The sequence below is a fragment of the Balaenoptera borealis genome (genome assembly GCF_965194805.1).
Source record: "Balaenoptera borealis genome assembly, chromosome: 6".
NCBI lineage: Eukaryota > Metazoa > Chordata > Mammalia > Artiodactyla > Balaenopteridae > Balaenoptera > Balaenoptera borealis.
This window is the reverse complement of record NC_138863.1, coordinates 48,366,533-48,386,525: the sequence shown is the minus strand read 5'-3', so window position 1 is coordinate 48,386,525 and position 19,993 is coordinate 48,366,533. Positions and strand designations below refer to the sequence as shown.

The 19,993-nt window shown below is 36.4% G+C and overlaps 1 protein-coding gene across 6 annotated transcripts in view; it reads right to left on the bottom strand.

Annotated features, from left to right (window-relative positions):
• LOC309631315 (uncharacterized protein) overlaps positions 1-19,993 on the bottom strand; it is a 644,789-nt gene that overhangs the window by 608,948 nt on the left and 15,848 nt on the right. The window lies entirely within an intron of this gene.

The following is a 19,993-nucleotide window of genomic DNA, read 5'->3' as shown; positions in this document are numbered from 1 at the left end:
TTTGATGTTCGCAGTCATTTTAACAGACATTCTCATGGATGTGTGTAGTGTCTCATTGCAGTTTTAATTTGCATTTCCTTAATGGCTAATCACGTTAACTGTGGTGCTTTGAGTCTACCTCATGTATGCATGGTTTCAGAGTCAGTCAGAGATTTTATCAGAATTTGTACATAGAATTTGGAGCTCCTCACCTCTATTTTCAGATCTAATATTTCAATTGAATTTTCTTTCATATTTGCTATTCCTCTACTGATATTTCCTGTATTTTCACTCATTACAAGCATATTCTCCTTTACTTCAATGAACATAGTCAAGAAAGTTGTTTTAAAATCTTGGTTTGAAAATTGCAGCATCTGAGTTAATTAGCAATTGCCATTTGTTGAGAGCTTTTTCTTGATACTAGGTCACATTTTCCTGTGATTAACTTGATTTTTGTCCTGAACATTGTGAATACTATGTTTGGTACATTCTAGATTCTCTTATACTTCTCCAAGAATACAAATGTTTTGTTTTAGTTTGTTAGACTTAAATTGCTGACTCATGCCTGCATTGAGTGGCAGTATAGATTTCCACTTGATTCCTTAATCTTCGGTTGCAATCTGCTTTCAATTTGACCCTCATGTGCCTTGTTCAGGGACCATTCAGTGAAAACGGACTAAGTTAATGAAGGAATCAGGTTTCTCCTGTCTTTTCCCTTACTAGGGACTCCTTCCTCACTTTATAGCAGCTGTGGTTTCCTGGAGTTCCTTCACAAAGTTCCTCTAGCTTCAAAGATTTCACATATTTCTATTAGGCTTTTGGAACCCAGTGCTGCCACTTTTGCAACTATGGTGGGAATCACTCCACGTTGATCAATTCTCCCAATTTTTGCCTCCTCTCAAAAGAAAAAAAAAAAAAAAAATGCCTACTCTTTTAAAGCTATAGAGCCCCCAGGGAGTGTTCTGTTTTGTTTTCCTCCCAAATTATTAATAACTTATTTGTGAAAAGACCAATGTGTTAAATGCTTAGTCCTCTGTGGCCGACAACAAATTCTGGCAGCAATTATGTATAAAGACTTTGCTATGTCAGACTAAAACCCTGTCATTTAAAGTGTCACAAATATCAGCTAGTTACTAAAGGGGCTAGCCTTCCTAAAAGTATTTTTGTGGACCTTTTATCTTTCATTTGAACTATATTACTGAACCAGTATCAAATGAATTCATGGTATTTGTGTATCTGCTATAGGCAACCATTCTATTAGTCCAACTATTTCAGTAGTCCTTTTCATTTCTACAATTCTTATAAATGTTTAGACGAGTAAGGCATTTTAATAGAGGATATGTAGGTAGAGAAACTGGAAAAATGAATATTGTGTCTACTATGTAGTAAATAGTTTGCTAGAGAAGTGAATCCTATATATCTAATCCTGCCTAAGCTTATCCCAGCTACTGTATTTCTCCACGTGGCTCTGATAGCAAAAACCTCAGATTTTAAGTGCTCAAATATAACTTAAGCAGTATAAGTAAAAAACAGAATCCAGTTACTACGTAGTTGTCAAATTTTAAAGTTTTCATGGTAAATTAGTATTTTTTAATCAAAGTAAGTTGGAAGTTTAAGATATAATTATGGAGACAGAATGGGAGATGAAATAAGTGCATAAAATAAGTACAATATATAAAATTCCACATGCAAAAAATAGACTTAATGATTTTCTTCATTTCTACATAATATGGCATCAAGAATAAATATGCCTTAAATTTTGACACAGGTTAATATTTTATGAACCTTTCTCTAACCTGCTGATTAAAATCAATTTCAAGAGTCAATTTCTCTTTCTTTTCATTTTCGTATCAAATGGGTTTTATAACTTATGAATTAATAATGGCCCATCTACTTCAGATTTTAGAAATACTGTATATTATTTCTACTTAAATAATAAATGAATCTTAGGCTCCTTGTGATTATTTTATAGGTATATCATTTTTGTTATATATTTTGCAATAGGTTGAATTTAAAACTGCAATTCTTTTGAGTTACTTTATTACTATACTGATACATTGAAAATCACACTAAACTTAATACAGATTGATAAAGTCCTTCTGTTTAATGAAATCCAAACATTCTTTATGGTTCAGTCTACTTTCACAAAGTCTTTCACATATCCTTACTTCTTTGATACCACGCAACTTCAAGTGGTATTAATCATGTGCTATCCTGTGACCTCAACCGTAGCATTAGTTTTATTTTTCACACCATATGTCCTATTGCCCTAAATAAACAATCTCAGGGAGATTACATTGTACTTTAAATTGTTCCTATAAAGAAACTCAAAAGATATGTATACATAATCTGTTCACTGCATACAAAAAACATAAAATATACCTGTTTGAAAACATGAAATATCTATTTTTGTCTTAATAGAATAAGATTTAATAGAAATGTTACATTTCTAAAGATATGAACGGTGAAAGCATTCCAGAATGTCTACAGCTGAATTTAACTACATATATATATATATTTCTTTTTTATTATGTCATCCTAGGATTTTATTATGTATACATTTTAGGTTGTTGGCTGTTTTTGATTTGATTTTTTTGATAAATTTGCCATGTTACATTTTACATATTTAAAGTGCACAGGGTATTACTTTGTTAGCTTCTTGTTCTCTTGACCCTTTATCATTCATTACATAATTACCTTGCTTATTACCATTTTTGGCTTGATCTATTTTGTCTGATATAAGTATGGCTATACCTGCTTTCTTTCAGTTAACATTTACTTGCAGTATCATCTTCCACCCCTTCACTTTGAACCTGTCTGTCTTTGGAGTTGAGATGAATCTCCTAAGGCAGCATATAGTTTGCTCTTCTTTGCTTTTCAATCCATCAAGCTACTCTGTGCCTTTCGATTGGTGAGTTTAACTCATTTATATTTAGAGTGATTATTGATATATAAGGACTCATTACTGTCATTTTATGTTTTGTTTTCTCGTTGTTTTGTATCTCTATTGTTTGTTTTTACTTTGTGTTTCTGTTTGCCTTTTTGGGTTGGTAGTTTTCTATGATGATATGCTCAGTTTCCCCTTTTGTGCTTTTGTTCTAGACTTTGGTTTTGTGGTTACCATGAGATTTGAATAAACTCTCATAGATGAAATAGTCCTTTTTCTACTGATAGCAGCTTATCTTCATTTGCTTATACAGGCTCCATCATTTTTCCCACTCCCTTTTATATTTTTGGTGTCACAAATTATCCTTTTTTATGCTGTGAGTTTGTTACTAAACTGCAGTAGCTATAGTTATTTTTAATGCTTTTTCCCTTTAAACCTCTATGCTATAATTAACATCCTATTCTAAAATAGTTACAATTTTCTGATTCTGTCTTTATCACCTTACTCAAAGTTTTGTGTATTTTTGTCTTACTGTTTTAAGCAGAAAAGCTCCCTTCAACATTTCTTGTAAGGCAAGTTTAGTAGTGGTAAAATCCCTCAGTTTTTATCTGAGAAAGCTTTTATTTCCCTTTCCTACCTGAAGGATAACTTTGCTGAATAAAGTATTCTTTGCTGGAAGTCTTTATCTTTCAATACTTTCAATATGTCACTCCACTCTCTCCCAGTCTGTAGAATTTCTGATGAGAAATTTGCTTATGGTCTAATGGGGGTTCATCTGTAGGTATTTCCCTGACTGCCTTTAATAGTCTTTTATCATTGACTTTTGGCAGATTCATTGTAATGTGTCTTGGAGGGGGTCTTTTCTCATTGAGATAGTGATCTGTTATCTTCATGGACTATATGTCTACTTATTTCCCTTGGTTTGGGAAGTTCTCAGCTATTATTTCCTTGAATAACCTCTCTGCCCTCTTCTTCTGGTATACCTGTTACTCTTAAGTTAGCTCTCCTAATGGAGTCTGATAGTTCTCATAAGGTTTCTTTACCTTTTTGAAGTCTTAGTTCTCTCTCCTATTCAACCAGAATCATTTCTAGATTCCTATCTTCCAGATTGCTTATTCTCTCTTCCACCTGATCTGTTTCCATGTGTTCCAATGCATCCTTCATCTCATATGTTGAGTTCTTCGGCTCCAGAATTTTTGTTCTTTACAATTTCAATATTTTTGGCAAATTACATCTGTTCACTAATTTTATTCCTGAGTTAACTGAACTACCTTTCTGAATTAACTTTCTGAGTTTTCCTGTAGCTCACTGATTTTCTTCATAACAGCTATTTTGAATTCTCTATCAGTCAGATGCCAATCTTCCATGACTTTGAGTTTGGCTGCTGGAAAATTGCCATTCTCTTTTCTGTGATACCATATTACTGTGATTTTTCATGGTATTTGATGAGATGTGCCTCTGCTGGCACATTTGAACTAAGGACACCTTTCCTTTTTTTTTTTTTTTTAATTTATTTATGTTTACTTATCTATTTTTGGCTGTGTTGGGTCTTCATTGCTGCATGTGGGCTTTCTCTAGTTGTGGCAAGCGGAAGGCTACTCTTCATTGTGATGTGCAGGCTTCTCATTGTGGTGGCTTCTCTTGTTCTGGAGCACGGGCTCTAGGCACGCGGCCTTCAGTAGTTGTGGCACAAGAACTCAGTAGTTGTGGCTCACAGGCTCTAGAGCACAGGCTCAGTGGTTGTGTCACAGGGCTTAATTGCTCTGTGGCATAGGGGATCTTCCCAGACCAGGGCCCAAACTCGTGTCCCCTACATTGGCAGGTGGATTCTTAACCACTGCGTCACCAGGGAAGTCCCTAGGGACACCTTTCTTATTTAGGTAAAGCTTCTTGTTTTTTTTTAAACATCTTTATTGAAGTATAATTGCTTTACAATGGTGTGTTACTTTCTGCTTTATAACAAAGTGAATCAGTTATACATATACATATGTTCCCATATCTCTTCCCTCTTGCATCTCCCTCCCTCCCACCCTCCCCATCCCACCCCTCTAGGTGGTCACAAAGCACAGAGCTGATCTCCCTGTGCTATGCGGCTGCTTCCCACTAGCTATCTATTTTACATTTGGTAGTGTATATATGTCCATGACACTCTCTCACCCTGTCACATCTCACCCCTCCCCCTCCCCATATCCTCAAGTCCATTCTCTAGTAGGTCTGTGTCTTTATTCCCGTCTTGCCACTAGGTTCTTCATGTCCTTTTTTTTTTTTTCCTTAGATTCCATATATATGTGTTAGCATACTGTATTTGTTTTTCTCTTTCTGACTTACTTCACTCTGTATGACAGACTCTAACTCCATCCACCTCATTACAAATACCTCCATTTCATTTCTTTTTATGTCTGAGTGATATTCCATTGTATATATGTGCCACATCTTCTTTATCCATTTATCCGATGATGGACACTTAGGTTGCTTCCATGTCCTGGCTATTGTAAATAGAGCTGCAATGAACATTTTGGTACATGACTCTTTTTGAACTATGGTTTTCTCTGGGTATATGCCCAGTAGTGGGATTTCTGGGTAGTATGGTAGTTCTATTTTTAGTTTTTTAAGGAACCTCTATACTGTTCTCCATAGTGGCTGTATTAATTTACATTCCCACCAACAGTGCAACAGGGTTCCCTTTCCTCCACACCCTCTCCAGCATTTATTGTTTCTAGATTTTTTGATGATGGCCATTCTGACCGGGGTGAGATGATATCTCATTGTAGTTTTGATTTGCATTTCTCTAATGATTAATGATGTTGAGCATTCTTTCATGTGTCTGTTGGCAATCTGTATATCTTCTTTGGAGAAATGTCTATTTAGGTCTTCTGCCCATTTTTGGATTGGGTTGTTCGTTTTTTTGTTATTGAGCTGCATGAGCTGCTTGTAAATCTTGGAGATTAATCCTTTGTCAGTTGCTTCATTTGCAAATATTTTCTCCCATTCTGAGGGTTGTCTTTTGGTCTTGTTTATGGTTTCCTTTGCTGTGCAAAAGCTTTTAAGTTTCATTAGGTCCCATTTGTTTATTTGTGTTTTTATTTCCATTTCTCTAGGAGCTGGGTCAAAAAGAATCTTGCTGTGATGTATGTCATAGAGTGTTCTGCCTATGTTTTCCTCTAAGAGTTTGATAGTGTCTGGCCTTACACTTAGGTCTTTAATCCATTTTGAGTTTATTTTTGTGCATGGTGTCAGGGAGTGTTCTAATTTCATACTTTTACATGTATCTGTCCAATTTTCCCAGCACCACTTATTGAAGAGGCTGTCTTTTCTCCACTGTATATGCTTGCCTCCTTTATCAAAGATAAGGTGACCATATGTGCGTGGGTTTATCTCTGGGCTTTCTATCCTGTTCCATTGATCTATATTTCTGTTTTTGTGCCAGTACCAAACTGTCTTGATTACTGTAGCTTTGTAATATAATCTGAAGTCAGGGAGCCTGATTCCCCCAGCTCCATTTTTCGTTCTCAAGATTGCTTTGGCTATTCGGGGTCTTTTGTGTTTCCATACAAATTGTGAAATTTTTTGTTCTAGTTCTGTGAAAAATGCCAGTGGTGGTTTGATAGGGATTGCATTGAATCTGTAGATTGCTTTGGGTAGTAGAGTCATTTTCACAGTGTTGATACTTCCATTCCAAGAACATGGTATATCTCTCCATTTGTTTGTATCATCTTTAATTTCTTTCATCAGTGTCTTATAATTTTCTGCATACAGGTCTTTTGTCTCCTTAGGTAGGTTTATTTCTAGTTATTTTATTATTTTTGTTGCAGTGGTAAATGGGAGTGTTTTCTTAATTTCACTTTCAGATTTTTCATCATTAGTGTATAGAAATGTAAGAGATTTCTGTACATTACTTTTGTATCCTGCTACTTTACCAAATTCATTGATTAGCTCTAGGAGTTTTCTGGTAGCATCTTTAGGATTCTCTATGTATAGTATCATGTCATCTGCAAACAGTGACAGCTTTACTTCTTCTTTTCCGATTTGGATTCCTTTTATTTCTTTTTCTTCTCTGATTGCTATGGCTAACACTTCCAAAACTATGTTGAATAATAGTGGTGAGAGTGGGCAACCTTGTCTTGTTCCTGATCTTAGTGGAAATGGTTTCCGTTTTTCACCATTGAGGACAATGTTGGCTGTGGGTTTGTCATATATGGCCTTCATTATGTTGAGGAAAGTTCTCTTTATGCCTACTTTCTGCAGGGCTTTTATCATAAATGGGTGTTGAATTTTGTCGAAAGCTTTCTCTGCATCTATTGAGATGATCATATGGTTTTTCTCCTTCAATTTGTTAATATGGTGTATCACGTTGATTGATTTGCGTATATTGAAGAATCCTTGCATTCCTGGGATAAACCCCACTTGATCATGGTGTATGATCCTCTTAATGTGCTATTGGATTCTGTTTGCTAGTATTTTGTTGAGGATTTTTGCATCTATGTTCATTAGTGATATTGGCCTGTAGTTTTCTTTCTTTGTGACATCTTTGTCTGGTTTTGGTATCAGAGTGATGGTGGCCTCGTAGAATGAGTTTGGGAGTGTTCCTCCCTCTGCAATATTTTGGAAGAGTTTGAGAAGGATAGGTGCTAGCTCTTCTCTAAATGTTTGATAGAATTCACCTGTGAAGCCATCTGGTCCTGGGGTTTTGTTGTTGGAAGGTTTTTAATCACAGCCTCAATTTCAGGGCTTGTGATTGGTCTGTTCATATTTTCTATTTGTTCCTGGTTCAGTCTCGGTAGGTTGTGCATTTCTAAGAATCTGTCCATTTCTTCCAGGTTGTCCATTTTATTGGCATAGAGTTGCTTGTAGTAATCTCTCATGATCTTTTGTATTTCTGCAGTGTCAGTGGTTACTTCTCCTTTTTCATTTCTAATTCTATTGATTTGAGTCTTCTCCCTTTTTCTCTTGATGAGTCTGGCTAATGGTTTATCAATTTTGTTTATCTTCTCGAAGAACCAGCTTTTAGTTTCATTGATTTTTGCTATTGTTTCCTTCATTTCTTTTTCATTTATTTCTGATCTGATCTTTATGATTTCTTTCCTTCTGCTAGCTTTGGGGATGTTTTGTTCTTCTTTCTCTAATTGCTTCAGGTGCAAGGTTAGGTTGTTTATTCGAGATGTTTCCTGTTTCTTGAGGTAGGCTTGTATTGCTATAAACTTCCCTCTTAGCACTGCTTTTGCTGCGTCCCATAGGTTTTGGGTCGTTGTGTCTCCATTGTCATTTGTTTCTAGGTATTTTTTGATTTCCCCTTTGATTTCTTCAGTGATCACTTCGTTATTAAGTAGTGTATTGTGTAGCCTCCATGTGTTTGTATTTTTTACAGATCTTTTCCTGTAATTGATATCTAGTCTCATAGCGTTGTGGTCAGAAAAGATACTTGATACGATTTCAATTTTCTTAAATTTACCAAGGCTTGAGTTGTGACCCAAGATATGATCTATCCTGGAGAATGTTCCATGAGCACTTGAGAAAAATGTGTATTCTGTTGTTTTTGGGTGGAATCTCCTATAAATATCAATTAAGTCCATTTTGTTTAATGTATCATTTAAAGCTTGTGTTTCCTTATTTATTTTCATTTTGGATGATCTGTCCATTGGTGAAAGTGGGATGTTAAAGTCCCCTACGATGATTGTGTTGCTGTCGATTTCCCCTTTTATGGCTGTTAGTATTTGCCTTATGTATTGAGGTGCTCCTATGTTGGGTGCATAAATATTTACAATTGTTATACCTTCCTCTTGGATCGATCCCTTGATCATTATAGAGTGTCCTTCTTTGTCTCTTGTAATAGTCTTTATTTTAAAGTCTATTTTGTCTGATATGAGAATTGCTACTCCAGCTTTCTTTTGATTTCCATTTGCATGGAATATCTTTTTCCATCCCCTCACTTTCAGTCTGTATGTGTCTCTAGGTCTGAAATGGGTCTCTTGTACACAGCATATATATGGGTCTTGTTTTTGTATCCATTCAGCCAGTCTGTGTCTTTTGGTGGGAGCATTTAAGCCATTTACATTTAAGGTAATTATTGATATGTATGTTCCTATTCCCATTTTCTTAAATGTTTTGGGTTTGTTATTGTAGGTGTTTTCCTTCTCTTGTGTTTCTTGCCTAGAGAAGTTCCTTTAGCATTTGTTGTAAAGCTGGTTTGGTGGTGCTGAACTCTCTCAGCTTTTGCTTGTCTATAAAGGTTTTAATTTCTCCATCACATCTGAATGAGATCCTTGCTGGGTAGAGTAATCTTGGTTGTAGGTTTTTCTCCTTCATCACTTTAAGTATATCCTGCCACTCCCTTCTGGCTTGCAGAGTTTCTGCTGAAAGATCAGCTGTTAACCTTATGGGGATTCCCTTATGTGTTATTTGTTGTTTTTCCCTTGCTGCTTTTAATATGTTTTCTTTATATTTAATTTTTGACAGTTTGATTAATATGTGTCTTGGTGTGTTTCTCCTTGGATTTTTCCTGTATGGGACTCTCTGTGCTTCCAGGACTTGATTAACTATTTCCTTTCCCATATTAGGGAAGTTTTCAACTATAATCTCTTCAAATATTTTCTCAGTCCCTTTCTTTTTCTCTTCTTCTTCTGGGACCCCTATAATTCGAATGTTGGTGCATTTAATGTTGTCCCAGAGGTCTCTGAGACTGTCCTCAGTTCTTTTCATTCTTTTTTCTTTATCCTGCTCTGCAGTAGTTATTTACACCATTTTATCTTCCAGGTCACTTATCCGTTCTTCTGCCTCAGTTATTCTGCTATTGATCCCATCTACAGTATTTTTAATTTCATTTATTGTGTTTTTCATCGTTGCTTGGTTCCTCTTTAGTTCTTCTACGTCCTTGTTAAATGTTTCTTGCATTTTGTCTATTCTATTTCCAAGATTTTGGATCATCCTTACTATCATTATTCTGAATTCTTTTTCAGGTAGACTACCTATTTCCTCTTCATTTGTTAGGTCTGGTGTGTTTTGACCCTGCTCCTTCATCTGCTGTGTGTTTTTCTGTCATCTCATTTTGCTTATCTTACTGTGTTTGGGGTCTCCTTTTCACAGGCTGCAGGTTCGTAGTTCCCGTTGTTTTTGGTATCTGTCCCCAGTGGCTAAGGTTGGTTCAGTGGGTTGTGTAGGCTTCCTGGTGGAGGGAACTAGTGCCTGTGTTCTTGTGGATGAGGTTGGATCTTGTCTTTCTGGTGGGCATGTCCACGTCTGGTGGTGTATTTTGGGGTGTCTGTGGCCTTATTATGATTTTAGGCAGCCTCTCTGCTAATGGATGGGGCTGTGTTCCTGTCTTGCTAGTTGTTTGGCATAGGGTGTCCAGCACTGTAGCTTGCTGGTCATTGAGTGAAGCTGGGTCTTGATATTGAGATGGAGATCTCTGAGAGATTTTTGCCGTTTGGTATTACCTGGAGCTGGGAGGTCTCTTGTGGACCAGTGTCCTGAAGTTGGCTCTCCCACCTCAGAGGCACGGCCCTGATGCCTGGCTGGAGCACCAAGAGCCTTTCATCCACACGGCTCAGAGTAAAAGGGAGAAAAAATTGAAAGAAAAAAAGAAAGAGAATATAATATAGTGAAGTAAAATAAAGCTATTATAAAGCAAAGCTATACAGACAAATTCTCACCCAGAAGCATATACATACACACTCACAAAAAAAGGAAAAGGGGAAAAATTAATATATCCTGCTCCCAAAGTCCACCTCCTGAATTTGGGATGATTCGTTGTCTATTCAGGTATTCAACAGATGCAGGCACATCAAGTTGTTTGTGGAGTTTTAATCTGCTGCTTCTGAGGCTGCTGGGAGAGATTTCCCTTTCTCTTATTTGTTTGCACAGCTCCCGGGGTTCAGCTTTGGATTTGGACCCGCCTCTGCGTGTAGGTCACCTGAGGGCGTCTGTTCCCCGCCCAGACAGAACGGGGTTAAAGGAGCAGCTGCTTCGGGGGCTCTGGCTCAGTCAGGCCTGGGGGAGGGAGGGGTACGGATGCGGGGCGAGCCTGCGGCGGCAGAGGCCTGCATCACGTTGCACCAGCCTGAGGCGCGCCGTGCGTTCTCCTGGGAAAGTTGTCCCCGGATCACGGGACCCTGGCAGTGGCGGGCTGCACCGGCTCCCGGGAGGGGCGGTGTGGAGAGTGACCTGTGCTCGCACACAGGCTTTTTGGTGGCAGCAGCAGCAGCCTTAGCGTCTCACGCCCGTCTCTGGGGCCCGCGCTGATCGCCGTGGCTCGTGCCCGTCTGTGGAGTTCGTTTAGGCGGCGCTCTGAATCCCCTCTCCTCGCGCACCAGGAAACAAAGAGGGAAGAAAAAGTCTCTTGCCTCTTCAGCAGCTGCAGACTTTTTCCCGGACTCCCTCCCGGCTAGCTGTGGTGCACTCGCCCCCTTCAGGCTGTGTTCACGCCGCCAGCCCCAGTCCTCTCCCTGTGATCCGAACGAAGCCCTAGCCTCAGCTCCCAGCCCCGCCCGCCCCGGCGGGTGAGCAGACAAGCCTCTTGGGCTGGTGAGTGCTGCTCGGCGCCGATCCTCCGTGCGGGAATCTCTCCGCTTTGCCCTCTGCACCCCTGTGGCTGTGTTCTCCTCCGTGGCTCCGAAGCTTCCCCCCTCTGCTACCCGCAGTCTCTGCCCGCAAAGGGGCTTCCTAGTGCATGGAAACCTTTCCTCCTTCACGGCTTCCTCCCACTGGTGCAGGTCCCGTCCCTATTCTTTTGTCTCTGTTATTTCTTTTTTCTTTTGCCCTACCCAAGTACGTGGGGAGTTTCTTGCCTTTTGGGAGGTCTGACGTTTTCTGCCAGCGTTCAGTGGGTGTTCTGTAGGAGCAGTTCCACGTGTAGATGTATTTCTAATGTATCTGTGGGAAGGAAGGTGATCTCCGCGTCTTACTCTTCCGCCATCTTCTCTACCTCCAGGTAAAGCTTCTTTACCTTGGGAATTAGAGGCCTTTCTTTTGTTTTCTAGCAAGTGGCACTATAGCACATGTTTTCTTTTGCTTGTTTTTAAAGGAGTTGCCTCCAGCTATATTTGTGAGTGCACACTTTCCACCCTCTACTCTTTCTGCCAGAGGGGTTGTGGGTGCCATTGTCCTTGCTTGTACCACAGAGGTCACCAGTTCTGTTGCTGCTAACAAAATTGCCAGGGCCACAGGCACCACCACCATTGCTGGGGTCACCAGGGTTGCAGGCACCACAACCACTGCTGGGGGAGCTAGGGTTGCAGGTGTTGCCACTGCTGCCAGGGATGCCAGGGTCATGGGTATCACTGCTATTCCTGGAACTGCTGGGATTGTGGGAACCACCACCACTGCTCCTCCAGTTCCACCACTGCTCCTCCAGTTCCACCACTACTCCTCCAGTTCCACCACCTCCATGAGGTCCAATCCACCCACCTTCAGATGTACAGATCAATAGACATATAACATTTTATAAGTTTAAGGTATATGTATTGATTTGATAAATTTATATATTGCAATATGATTACCATCAAAGCATTAACTAACACATCTATAATATTATGTAAGTATCACTTCTTTTTTGTGGTGAGATCATTTAATATCTAGTCTCTTAGCATCTATGAAGTATATAATGCAGTATTGTTCGCTATAATTACTATGCTATGCATTAAATCTCTAGAACTTATTCACCTTCTAATTGCAATTATGTATCCTTTAACAACATCTTCTGATTTCCCCGCCCTCTCCAGCCCCCAGTAATCAACATTCTACTCTCTGTTTCTACAAGTTTGGCTTTTTTAGATTCCATATATGAGTGATATCATACAGACTTTGTCCTTCTCTGACTTATCTCATTTAGCAGTATGTTTTGTTAACGTTGAATTGGTAGTAAGCTGAGGTAACAGTTTAGAAGTCAAGGTCAGATTAGACATGACATAGGGCAAAGAGACAAAAATATGTCATTTCTGGAGAAAAGACTCAAAGAAGGTAAGAACCATATCTAGATCCAGAGACAGATGTTAGTCCTATTCCATAGTATTGCAGCAAGCTCCATATCCAATAGATATTTCCCTGGGAGAGAAGTTAGTAGGATAAAGTGCAAGGTCATTTTAAGGTTTTTGTCTTTTGAATATCTTACAGACTTAATTTTATTTTCTATTTCAGCATTTGCCAGATGGGTTAATGATAATTAATGGTAATGGTAATTCAGCAAGAGTTGCATGAATTTATATATATTATAAGTGTATTACTAGTCTTGAAATATTAAGTGAATATTTTGGTTAATATATAGTATGTTTAAATAACTGAATCTATATACTTATTATTCATAATGTGTTCCTTCAATCAGCTGAGTCTGAAAATTCAAATACTAGCATGGTAAATGGTTGAAATATTTTGGTATTTAAAGGGTTCCATGCTCAAAATGTCTGGAAAACAATTATTTTAAGTGAATTTATTTCTTATGTTATTTAGTTACCTATATAAAATTAACACTGTAAAGGAATTTTAGAGATCTCATTGATGGACATTTTGTAAAATTTACCTCTTTAAATAACAAAACAAAACATGATGATTTAGACATATTGGCTCTATCTGCTGCCAACCTGAGTACTGTAAAGATATTTGTTCTCTAAAAGTGTCTGATGACATTTTAAGAAAAATGGCTTATCCTTTTGATATTGAGTAATCTTTCTTCTGAAAACCCTTTTCTATCATAAAACAAGGACCCCATTTAGAGTCAGTTCCCTACATCAGGTTCTACAAGAGAATGATGATGATCAATATAAATGGAGAGATCTAAATATGGTTTTTCATGAGTATATTCAGTCACCAATTGTTCACAACAGCATTATATATTTTCCAGACTAAGGCATCACTGTTGTTCAGAGAACACAAAAAATAGTTTGTTTTGATCTAACTTCTTAGAAATACAAAGTTTATTTCAAAAAAATCCTTATGAAAATAACTACTAGTTTCATTTACTAGCTGGTTAAATTATAGTATGCATAACAGAGAGGTATGTGTGTATTACACAAGATCTGTCCTCATATTTATCCCATTTAGAACTGTGCCATGTGTACAGACATAACATAGAGAGCTGTACTCTGAAACTCACAGAAGAACCTTGTTGATTCTTTATAACATGTAAAAACAGCATATTAAATTCTGAATTATAAGTGTACTGTTAAATATATACTGCTTGTGTTTAAAGTCTTCATAGTTGCTAACTAAAACTTGAATATTATAAAACAGAAGTGTCTTTATCCTATAAAACCTCTCACAGGTTTTGTTTTAATGAAAATATTATTGAAGTTATTCTTCACTGATACGCCCATCTTCTCTTCATCCCACATTTCCATTCTCAGTAATTTAAGCCACATATTTGCTTTTGATTCCTTTCTTTCCTTCATCTACTCTCATACTAAACAACTAAATCATGAAATATTCCTTGTTCTACTTTCTTAATATTTCTGGAATCTATACCTTTTCTCCTTTAAGCCAATAGTTAGTTAAGCCCATGATCTCTAGCTTAGTTTACTTCAACAGCCTATGAGCTGGGCTACCTGCCTCTTGTAAATGAACTCTTCTGATTCACTCTCTGTATTGCATTCATTCACTCATTCATTTATCTAGTATTTAATATATACTGTGGGACCAGACACTGTTTTGTGTGTATGGCTAATCTCTCTAAAACTCAGTTAATCATATTATTATCTTCTTTAAAACTCTTCAGTGAGCTCATCTTTTTCTATGAAATCCAATTACTTAAATTATTTATCTCCTCATTAATTTACTATTTCTCATTACTGGTCCATTGCAAACGTTTAGACGCCTTCTCTGGCTAAGATCTCCCTTTTACCTAATGCTTTGTCAAGACTCTTATGTCCTCCCATAGTATTCATGAAGAGCACTCATCATACTGTATTGTAAGTACTTGACTAAAATGTCTCATCTCTTGAAAATAAGCTCCTTGAAAATAGAAAATGTGCATTAGTATTAATTACATGTAAAGTGTTTAGTAAAAGTATGGGGACAATAGAATCTCAGTAAAGAATAACTGAACAGTCCTGATCACCTGAGTATTACAGTATATGCTAAACTTAATTTTCCATCATTTATGTCAAACTTCTGAATCTCAAATACAATATTAAAAATACAGATCCAAAGACATATTGGACAAAACCTAGTCACTTTTTTCTGGAGTATCTGAAACATTCAGGCAGAACTGTAAACCAAGAGGTATACAAACCTCATAAGAAAGACAAAGGGAAAGTCTTGTGAGTGACAGATTGCTCACACTTTGGATGTGACCTAGGAAGTCATATGTATTCTGGCAGCATATTATGAAAATTCATTCTTCAATATTCTTATAATTTTTATACAACATCCCATATTGTATACTAATAAGCAAACATCGTATCATTTAATTTTTCTGTACCATATTTATGACCATCTCTTCATTATACCACTGTGAACTCACACAGATTTGTGTCCAGTAAGATTGACACAAAGATCCCAGGTCTAAATTCATATGAGTATTCTAGAATTCAATTGATTGTTGATTCTAGAATATCAAGGTAACAGCTGGACTCATTCATACAAACTTTGAGGTGAGTAATGGAAAATAAAACGTTTTAGTGAAATGTGTCCTCTCTCTCCTGTTTTAAGGTGTTTTGGGTGACTGTGTGATGGCTTTATGATGTGTCAACTTGGCTGAACAATATTCCCCAGAATTCTCTTCCTAGTATATTTCTAATTAGAGTAGGCTACAGGGAATATTTTCTTGACATAGTTAAAAGAAAGGTGACAGTAGTAATTTTTTACCATATGCACACCTTCTCCTGGTTATTCAATCAAACATTATTCTATGTGCCACTGTAAAGGGATTTTATAAATATTAAAGTCCCTAATCAGTTGATTTTAAGTGAATCAAAAGAGAGCATCCTGCACACACCAAACAATCTGTTGGTATTTATTTATTTAGTATAATTGACCTACAACACTGTTAGTTCCAGGTGAACAACATAGTGATTTGATATTTCTATACATTACAAAATGATCACCATGGTAAGTTTACTATCTGTCACCATACAAAGAGATTAGTATTGACTATATTCCCCTAGCCATACCTTTCATCCCTGTGACTCATTTATTTTGTAACTGGAAGTTTGTACCTCTTAATTTTTCTCAAATATTTCCCTCATCCTACCATCCTCCTCACCTCTGGCAACCACCTGTTTGTTCTCTGTATCTACAACTCTGTTTTATTATGTTGGTTCTTTTTTTTTTTTTTTTTTTTGAATTCCACATAAGTGATTTCATACCATATTCGTGTTTCTCTGACTTATTTCACTTAGCATTATGCCCTCTCCATCTATCCATATTGTTGCAAAAGGCAAGATCTCATTTTTTTATGGCTAACTGTATAAATATACCACATCTTCCTTATCCATTTATCTATCAAAGGTAGCATCCATATTTTGGCTATCGTAAATAATGCTGTGATGAACACTGGGGTGTGTTTATCTTTTCAAATTAGTGTGTTTGTTTTCTTCAGAAAAATAGAAGTGGAATTTCTGGATCAATTTTTAAGTTTTTGAGGAACCTTTCTGGATCAATTTTTAAGTTTTTGAGGAACCTCTCTATTGTTTTCCATAGTGGCTGCACCAATTTTGCATTCCTACCAACAGTGCACAAAGATTCCCTTTTCTCCACATCCTCACCAACACTTATTTATCTTTTTTATAATATCTATTCTGACAGATGTGAGGTAATATTTCATTGAGGCTTTGATTTGCATTTCCCTGATAATTACTAAGGTTGAGCATCTTTTCATGTGTCTGTTGGCCACCTGTATCTCTTCTTTGGAAAAAATGTCTATTCAGGTTCTCTGCCCATTTTTTATACAGGTTGTTTTTTAATGCTGAGTTGTGTGAAGTTTTGTGTATATTTTCGATATTAATCTCCTATCAGATATATCATTTGAAAATATTTTCTCCCATTCAGTAAATCAGAAGGTGTGATACTTCCAGCTTTGTTCTTCTTTCTTAAGATTATTTTGGCTTTTTGAGGTTTTTTGTGTTTCCATACAAATTTTAGAATTATTTGTTCTAGTCTTGTGAAAAATGCCATTGGTATTTTGATAGAGATTGCATTGAATCTATAGATTGCCTTGGGTAATATGGTCATTTTTAACAATATTCTTCTAATCGATGAGCATGGTGTGGCTTCACATGTTTTTGTTGTCTGTATTTTATGAAGTCTTATAGTTTTCTGAACACAAGTCTTTTGCCACCTTGGATAGTTTTATTCCTAGGTATTTTATTTTGATGCAATTGTAAATGAAATTGCTTAATTTCTCTTTCTGATATTTTGTTGGTAGTGTATAGAAATGTGACAGATTTCTGTATTTTGTATCCTGTAAATTTACTGAATGCTTCTACTAGTTCTAATAGTTTTGAGCAGAGGCATATTTGGAATTTCAATTTGGCGTCCTGTCATCTGCAAACAGTGGCAGTTTTACTTCTTCCTTTCTAATTTGAATTCCTTTTATTTTTCTTGTCTTATTGATGTGGCCAGGAATTCCAATACTGTGTTGAATAAAAGTGGTGAGAGTGGGCATCCTTGTCTTGTTCTTGATCTTAGAGGAAATTCTTTCAGCTTTTCATCATTGAGTCTGATGTTAGCTGTTGGCTTGTCATATATGGCCTTTATTATGTTGAGATATGTTCCCTCTATACCTGTGTTGAGAGTTTTTATGAAATGGATGTTAATTTTGTCAAACGCTTTATCTGCATCTACTAGGATGATCATGTGATTTTTCTTCAATTTGTTAATGTGTTTTATCACATTGATTTTTTGGATATTGAACCATCCTTGCATCCCTGGGATAAATCTCACTTGATTAGGTTTTATGGTCCTTTTAATGTATTGTTCAGTTAGGTTTGCTGATCTCTTGAGGATTTCTGCATCTTTATTCATAAGTGATTATTGGTCTGTAACTTTCGTTGCGGCGTCTTTTTCTGGTTTTGGTATCAGGGTGATGCTAAACTCATAGACTAAGTTCAGAAGCATTCTTTCCTCTTCCTTTTTTTGGAGTAGTTTGAGAAGGATAGGTGTTAAATCTTTTTTAAATGTTTGGTAGAGTTCACTTGTTAAGCCTTCTTGTCCTGGGTTTTTGTCTGTTTACAGTTTTTGGATTACTGATTCAATTTCATTACTAGTAATTTGTTCATATTTTCTATTTCTTTGTGATTCTGTCTTGGGAGATTGTATATTTCTAGTAATTTGTCCATATCTTCTAGTTTGTCCATTTTATTGGTGTATAAATCAACTAATTTGTTTGTAATAATCTCTTATGATCCTTTGTATTTCTCCAGTACATACTGCAACTTCTTTTTTCTCTCTGATTTTATTTGGGCCTCTTTTTCTGATGAGTCTGGCTAAAGGTTTATCAATTTTATTTATTTTTTCTAAGAACCAGCTTTTAGTCTCATTCATTTCTTCTTTTGTTAAATCGCTATTTCATTTATTTCTGCCCTGACTTTAACATTTCTTTCCTTCTAACTTTGCATTTTATTATTTTTCTAGTTCCTTTAGGTATAAAGTTAGGTTGTTTATTTGACATTTTACTTGTTTCCTGAGGTAGGCTTTTATTGCTATAAACTTCCCTCCTAGACAGTTTATCCTGTGTCCCATATATTTTGAATCATTGTGTTTTCACTGTTATTTGTCTCCAGGTATCTTTAAAATTTCCTTTTGATTTCTTCAGTGACCCACTGGTTGTTTAGTAGCACATTGTTTAGCCTCCATGTGTTTATGTGTCTTATAGTTGATTTCTAGGCCCACAGTGTGTCAGAAAAGATGCTTGAGATGACTGCAATCTTCTTAAATTTATTGAGGCTAATTTTGTGGCCTACCACATGATCTATCCTGAAGAACGCTCCAAGTGCACTTGAAAAGAATGTGTATTCTGTTTTTGAATGGAATGCTCTCTATGTATCTATTAAGTCAATCTGATCTCATGTGTTGTTTAAGGCCAGGGTTTCCTAACAGATTTTCTCTCTGGATGATCTATCCATTGATGTAAGTGGGATGTTAAAATCCCTGACTATTGCTATATGACTATCAACATCTCCTTTTGTTTATTAATATTTGCTTTATGTATCTAGGTGCTCCTATATTGGGTGCATACATGTTTACAATTATATCTTCTTGTTAGATCAATCCTTTTACCTTTATATCATGTACTTCTTTGTCTCTTGTACCATCTTTGTCTTAAAGTCTATTTTGTCTGATACACGTATTGTTACCCCACCTTTGTTTCCATTTTCTTGAAATACCTTTTTCCATCTGCCAATTTTCAGTCTGTGTGTGTCTTTAGATCTGAAGTGAGTCTCTTGGAGACTCACATGTACATGGATATTGTTTTTTATCAATTCAGGCACTGTATGCTTCTGATTGAAGTATTTATTCCATTTACATTTAAAGTAACAATAGGCATGTAATTATTGCCATTTTGTTTGTTGTTTTCTGGTTGTTTTGTAGATCATTTTTTTTTTCCTTTTTATTTTACTCTCTTCCCTTGTAATTTGATATAATTCGACTATCTTTAGTGTTATGTTTGGATTACTTTCTCTTTTTTTCTGTATGTATTATAGTTTCTTGATTTCTGGTTACCATGAGATTCATATATATAACTTCTTAAATATATTTGATTATTTAAAGTTGATGCTCTCTAAATTCAAACACATTCTAACCACCCTATATTTTACTCTCCTCTTAAGTTTAATGCTTTTGATATCATATTTTACATCTTTTTGTGTATCCCTTAACTACATATTGTACATATAGATGATTCTACTACTTTTGTCTTCTAATCTTAATACTAGCTTTATAAGTGGTTGACCTACTACCTTTACTGTATGTTTGCCTTTACCAATAAGATTTTTCCTTTCATAATTTTCATATTTCTAGTCATGGTCTTTTCTGCTTAGAAAGATCCCTTTAACATTTCTTTTAAAGCCAGTTTAGTGGTGCTGAACTCTTAATTTTCCTTTTTTGTAAAACTCTACCTGTCCTGAATGACAGACTTGCCAGGTGGATTATTCTTGGTTGTGGGTCTTTTCCTTTCTTCACTTTGATATATTATGCCACTCCCTT